Below are 7,500 nucleotides of genomic sequence, written 5' to 3'. Positions count from 1 at the left end.
GCACATCAGTGCTTCCCACTCTACCCTTCTCCTGAGACAAACTGTCATTTTCTCATGTGACATTACCCAGTTAGGTGGGTCAAGTTTCACAGAAGTAATAGATGGAAGATATCTTTCCTGTGTACCAGTTTCCCATTTGTAAAATACAGATATGACACACACACCATTTATCATCATTATGGTATCCAGTCACATCTCCCCACCAATACAATTATACCCTACAATATGCTGAATAGTATGTATTTGGTCCAGTATCAACTCCCAGAAGCTACACATGGGAAGAGACTCACAAAGTCCAGCCTTGGAAAAATAAGAGGTCACAACTACTCCATTAGTGAGGTAAGTCCTTACAAGAGAGCACAATGGATGGTGCTGCAAAGCCTATGGTGTTTACAAAGCATTCTTGAGCCAACAATACAGATGCTGCTATTTGCTGGACAAGGTCTAGAGAGATTGTCAAGGTATGGGGATGATGGAGGGAAAGGAAGAGTCATTTGAAGAATTACCTCAATTTCTTGAATCATTTAAATCATATTTTCTCCCTCATATCCTCCTTGAAGCAGAAAAGAACCATCACTGAGGGAAAGACCTAAAAGATAAAATGTGGGTGTTTATTATAGAGATTAGTTTTAACTTAATCACCTACGTTTCTCGTGTACTTTTTTTCATTGCAGACTTTGGGACAAAGTCAAAGCCCTAGGGGTGAAAAAAGGAAAATACACATTTTTAATGCTGCCTCATGTGATCAATACAGGATATTGGTAAGGTACCAGCATCATAGTGCCATTATAAAATATGGCTAAATAGATGACTGTATTAGCAATACCCTACCTGATGAAGAAAGCTTTACTGGAGCAAGCTGGCTACCTTCAATACAGGTTTTTCCCCATTCCTCAGCCTTCCTAGGATCTGTCTCACTCACCTTGTCTGAAAAAGAAAAATTAAGTTGTTCATTTACCAAAAAAAAAGAAGTTAACTACCTGCTCTACATGACACTATTAATACAACCCACATCAATCAACTCAAACTTTATGTACCAGAAGACATTAATTTATTCTGTATTATATGAAAAAGAGAGGTAACCTGGGACCAATATGAAAAATAGCAAGTACCACCAGTGTGATAAACTCATCTTATTTAGAGAAATATTGTGTGCACAAAACAAAGCACTTACCATTACTTTTGAAAGTAATTTAACATTGTTAAAAATAGCTACAAGCTCAAGTGCACATCCTGGCTTTCTGTGAGGTCTCCTTCCCGTATTCAAGCATCTCCAGTAGAATGGATTACTGGTGTCATCTTTCCCATTGGGAATCTTGCTGCTTTTACTCATCTGCACTCTGTCAAACAGAAAAATAATTTTAGGGGTGGTGGGCCAATAGGAGGGAGGCTGCAGTTGAGGCAGAGGGATAATCTTGTTGCCAGTAAGATGGTAATGGCTGTTTCCACCTACATACATGTTTTATGACCAAGCAATGTATATTCCAGTCTCCTCGTCTATATTTCATTCCTCTTTTGCTTTTACATACAAAAGGCACTTGATTCAAATTACTGTTACAATCCATTAGTACAGAATGCCAAGTTCTGTATGTACTAGGTGCCACAATTTACGTGTCACATATAGAAAAGGCATTTGTGTCAGCTATTCTGTATTCAACTTGTGTTCATGCACTTGAAGTCTGAGAAACAGCATTGTGCTGGATTACTGGGTCAGTAGTAGAACAAAAGTTCAATATTTCTCAGTAAGAGAAGGTAGTCTAAGAGATTATATTATCTTTTATACAGGAGCAACTTAAAATCTTAACTTTTTGAAAAATGTTGATGTTATTGAGCGAAAGTGGTTACAAGTTTATTCCCTGGGGGGGGTCAGAAAAATGCATCAGCAGCAGAACCAGGAATTAAGATTTCTAGACCCTATCTAGCTGCCAGATGGCTTCCTAAAAAAAGACTCCTCAACTCTTCCACAGTCCCATATTACTAAGTATCTGCTCTATTTCTTCAAATTTTAATTAAAGAGCTAATGGAGCAAATTATGCCATAACGGCATTAATTTCTTTCTTAAAACACTTAAACATCAACTAGTAATCTAGCTACAAACTGAAACCAGGCCAGAACAGCAGTAACTTCCAAAATCAAAAAACTAACTGGGCTACCTCCTGCCCTAGAAACACACACAGTAATCTAAAGCAAACAGCATGTCAGAGAGATCGAGAAAGTCCTCTGACATAATAAACAGGAAGTCAACATAAGCAAAGTAACTCCTGCACCATTATTATTATTAAGAAGTTGTAGACACTCTTTTAAAATGACAGAGTATTCTTAATAAAAAACTTCAAGCAGGTTTTATAGCTGCATATTATCCAATGAAAACAGTAATAAACAGAGCTGTAGCTTTATTTAGTGCAACTCCAATAGGCCTACAGTCATAACCTCAGTTTTATTTATTGTGGTGGCTAAAATGGTCATTCTTGGCTTTACAGTAGCGGACATGTCTATAGCTATTTTATCCTAGTACACTGCCATCTGGATATTGATACTTTGTTATAGGATATGAAAGAAGATCTTAGTTACCTAATACAGCTTAATTGAAAACAGAGTTCCTAAACGTTGCACCATGCAGGATCCTATAAAGAATAAAATGTGAAGGGCAAGAGGCTGAGTTCTGTGGATGCCAGTAGAGCATATTTCAGAAACAAATTCTGATTTCTTGAGCTGTGACAAGATCACCTAGAAAGACTGGGGAAATGACAGGTTTATCAGCAGGAAAGGTTGAAAGTTGCTCTGTTGAGGAAAAGAAACCCAGGAAGACGTGAGATATTTTTGCAAGGATATAGAAGAAATAATCAGCTGTAAGCTTATTACACAGCACTACGGAACTTATACCTGGATCAATTATATCCACCTTTACACTAGAGACTTGGCCATCTCTCCTTTGTGAAACAATGATTTATTATAGCAATAAATGAAGATCTCAGATGTGCATATACATTACAGTAAACAACTTCAAGAATTGATGACTATATATTTGGTGTTTGCACTGGTCACGTTATAGCTAGAAACACTTGAAATGTTAATAAAGTTAAGGAATTAACAGCTGTTAAAAGAGGCTTTCAGTTTTGAAGCTAGTAAGGCCTACCTGAGTTTCCAGGCAAAGAAGCATCATTGAACTATCACAAACTGGTAATCAGTATTACATTTGAAAAACAGCAAGGTTTACAAAACTTAAAAGTAAATCTCCATGGAAAAAATACAAATCCTTCTAAACATTAAAGAATTAGATCTTAGTAATAATGTGAAACACCCAGACATCTATTACACCCAACAAAAGAATTAGACCCTGCCTCAGTTACACCCATGAAACACTGACAAATGCAGTGTGGTGCACCAGTGGATAGAACCTGTCTCAATCCTGAGACGTTCTAAGTACCTCTGAGACCCCTGAGAAGATGGTGAAAGTTACAGGTCCCCAAAACCTTTACAGTTTTGACTGAACAGACACTAGTCAACAGCACTGCATTCTTTCTTAAAATGTGGAATGAACTAATATGAGAGAAGGCCTGATCTAAATGCAAAACATTTTAAGTGCTGAAAATGGGGAGGGGGGGGGGGGGGGGGGAGAGGGGAAACCTTCACTCTTTCTTGTTCATTATTAGGAGAATCTGCTTTCTCTGTCCATACACAGAACTCAATAAAGGAAATGAACCCTTGAGACATCTTGAATTTGTTGACTAGACAAAGACAAAATTAAAGCAAGTAGCACCATTTATGTCAATTACATTAATTTGTAAGGAAGTTCCATGTTCTCCCATGGTAGTGTCAAAATATTTCTTTCAGTATAAGTGGAATTTACCCCATACAAAGTATGTTGAAAGAAATTACGTTTAAGTAAGCTGGCAGCAAAAGTGTATATGGCTTTATTTGTTAAGAGTATGCAGTTTATTTGATCTAATAAAAAATTACTAAAACTCATAATTACCTGTTTGTTTCCATAAGGAGACTAAAGTTAGCTGACATATATAACAGTACTAAGAAAAAAAAAGTAGAAAAGTCTAACCTGCATAAGATCTGAAACTTGGTCACAGGGAAGAAGTCAGTTGAAAGATTTTTCTTCAAAATCTTAATGATTATGAATCCAGAGAAAGCAAACAAGTGGATTTTCACACCCCCACAAGTGCAGGAAACAAAAACAAGTTAAGGGTACATTCTACAGAACCTTTGTGTGAGAATATTTACCAGTGCAAGAAGCCATTTATTACATGTAGTTTCAGCTTCCAGAATAGGCACATATTTTTACTATTGCTGCTGCTTCTGCCAACATTTCTGGGGTGTTATTTTAGTCATCTCTTGGCTAATGACACATTGATTTGAAGTACTAAGAACAAAATTTCTTACCTTCATGTTTTAATCCATTTTATTGCCTCAATATTTTACAAAGTGAGAATGAGAGAAGATATTCCCTTACTAAGCATGCTTGTTTTAAATATATGTTTCATAATCATCATAGCAACCTCATTTTGCTCTTGGTCTTTGTACACCAGTACAAAGCTTAATGCTTTCCTGCTTTTTTAAGTAAACATATTAAGAAATGTTGTTCTCCCTCACGATTCTCTTTCATCTAGAGAAATGTTTTCTAATACTTTCTAGCTTGCTGAACTTTGTCAGTTAGATCCTATAAACAAACATGCCTTCCTTCGATGGTCTATTTTTATAATCCTCACAGTACCAAGGCCGCACACCAAGATTTTTACTAATGAGTCAGCAAACACCTAAATCAAAATAAGCTGAAATAGAAACATCAGAAAATACCAGAGATTACGATCAGGGAAGTCTTCCTTCCCTTTACCTCTGCAAAAAAGTCAAAATTATCTTCTGATGCATCTCCTTTCATAATTCATGCCAAAAAATGACATTTTCTCAGGCTCTTAATTAAGATAATGATGAACACCTGTGTTGGCATTCTTTGGCAAGACAGCATTATTAATCATAATCTTTTAAGTACGCCCCCCCCAAAAAAAATTCTATGATGGAACCAATCTGTTGCTTCTCCTCACGCAAGTTTACATCTTATACTTGCATGAAAACTATTACTGTCTTCAAGGTACTAATCAAAATAGGATCACCATATTTCAAAATTTTACCTGAAAGCAGCTATTAGAGTAATTAATTAGATTAAATCATATGATACCTGAAATGTCTAAATTTTTATTACCATATATTAGAAGTCACCTAAGAGTATACCAGTAGTATTTTGAAACTAATAAAATCATATTTTCAAATATGCCACATGCTGCTAAACTGAAGAGTCATAGCAAGACTCAGCTGATCCCCACTACATGTTCATAAAATTTGTTTTAGTAACTATGCTGCCCTGCATTAAATACTGTTGTGCATTTAAATAAAACCAGCATATAGAAACAGAGAGGCAAATTCATCTATCATTCCCCTGGGGCCCTTACATTAGTAGTCACAGGCTCTAAACCCCCACTCATGCCAGTAATCCCACTGGAGTCAACAGGACTATGAAAGTAAGCAAGGACTGTCTGGATAGGTTCGGAGGATCAAGCTTTCGGACTGTGCATGATACCCACACACAACCAGGAGTACTTTTAATTATTTATCTATACAGCTAATTCTAAATTCACCAGCCTTAATTTAAATAAAATGAGGGATGCAGACCAAGCTTGTAAATCTTATCCACTTTAGATTTAAGTGCTAATGCAACAGAAGATCCAAGTGACAGTCTAGTTTCCAAGAAAGGGAGGGGGGGAAATGATGCAAGCTACAGGATTTTAAAGTAAAATGGCATCAAGATAGTGTCCCTGGTATTACACACACACACACACACACACACACTCTCTCTCTCTCTCTCTCTCTCTCTCTCTCTCCTGGTAGCAAGAGAAGACCCATAAATTCAAAGACGACTACTTTCAATAAATATGTAAGAAGGAAACAAAATGTATCAACAAGGTTGTTAAGGGAAAAGGTTAAACCTGTGCTTGTTAATAGAACTGTTAAAACTATATAAACAAGGGAACAAAGAGCTTTAGAATGAATTTCATATTTCCCTTTAATCAAAGAGTTGAACAGTCCTGTAAAGCAGATTAGTCTTAGGCTTTCAAATTTTAATATACTTCTATCAGAGAGAAGAGTTGCTGTGACTAGTCATTCAGCAGAGCTATCAATGTGCAAATAAAGCAGAAAATAGAGACATCCTTAAGAAATAAGTCTCAAATTTGATATAAAGTGAAGGTGACAACCACAGCAATAGAACCATAAACTAAATGTTTCAATATCTTGAAGAATTATCTACAGTTCTTTTAAAACTGCAAAGAAGATAATAGTAGAATAATGTAGTGAGGTTGTCTGTTAAATAGACACTTACATTCCTGATGGCATAAGACCTCTCTTGCTACATTGCATTTCATTAAATCAATCCTGGCATTATGCTGCAATACATGAAAGTGTGCATAAACAACACAATTTGCAGAAATATATATTCATATAATCAACATAAGAAATTAAGGGTATAATTGCACATGGTATTAATCTTACCTCCTCCTCAAAAAAAAATAGGGAAAAAGATGATTAAAACTTCTGTTTCTCTCTACAGATAAATTAGCAAGGAAGACTGCTTACTCATTCTACTTGCATACAAACTGAGCATTCAACATACACAACTTCACCAGGTGATATTTTACTCACTGAACAAGGACACTGTCAGAGGATTACGACAGCAGCTCTTTGGAGAGGGGGGAATAATAGAGCACTTTTGAGCGGTAGCTAAAATTAACCCAGTGACAAATATCAGTGACACTGTACAGCTGAAAACTGATGAAAGTGCACACCTGTGTGGATTGAGCATGTAAAACTGTGTATGATCCTGGTGTGAAAACCCTTCGCCCTTATCAGAGTCAAACGGTACCGGATTTTTTTTTTTTTTTTTTAAGAAACACATATGGTTCAATGTCCCCATTTTTTTTTCCAAAGGAAAAATCCCCAAGACAAAACCCCATGCCAGTTACAATGAAGCGGAAGAGAGGTGTCCCTCCACGTCACGCCCCAGAGATTCATTTAACAGAGGCCGGGTTTTCCTCCATCAGTGAAATAAATGCATGTATTATGACAATGCAGAGAGGAGGGCGCATGGCTCCCCCCAACCAAATAACTGGACATTTGGTACCAGCGCTAGGGAGGGAGAAGGGAAGGAGCGAGACGTGTCCGGAGACCCCCCGCCCGGGATCACAAGCATCCCGAGGGCTCGCGCGGTGCCGTTAACAGAGGCCGGGTTTTCCTCCATCAGTGAAATAAATGCATGTATTATGACAATGCAGAGAGGAGGGCGCATGGCTCCCCCCAACCAAATAACTGGACATTTGGTACCAGCGCTAGGGAGGGAGAAGGGAAGGAGCGAGACGTGTCCGGAGACCCCCCGCCCGGGATCACAAGCATCCCGAGGGCTCGCGCGGTGCCGCGGCCGGGGCTACCGGGACGGCCCTCGTG

At 37.7% G+C, this 7,500-nt stretch overlaps 1 pseudogene; it reads right to left on the bottom strand.

Annotated features, from left to right (window-relative positions):
• The window catches only part of LOC102373681, a 21,097-nt pseudogene that overhangs the window by 11,313 nt on the left and 2,284 nt on the right, over positions 1 to 7,500 (bottom strand).

This window comes from Alligator sinensis, unplaced genomic scaffold (genome assembly GCF_000455745.1).
Source record: "Alligator sinensis unplaced genomic scaffold, ASM45574v1 scaffold229_1, whole genome shotgun sequence".
Lineage (NCBI taxonomy): Eukaryota > Metazoa > Chordata > Crocodylia > Alligatoridae > Alligator > Alligator sinensis.
Note: the sequence above shows the minus strand (reverse complement) of the source record. Positions and strands in the feature narration are given on the sequence as shown.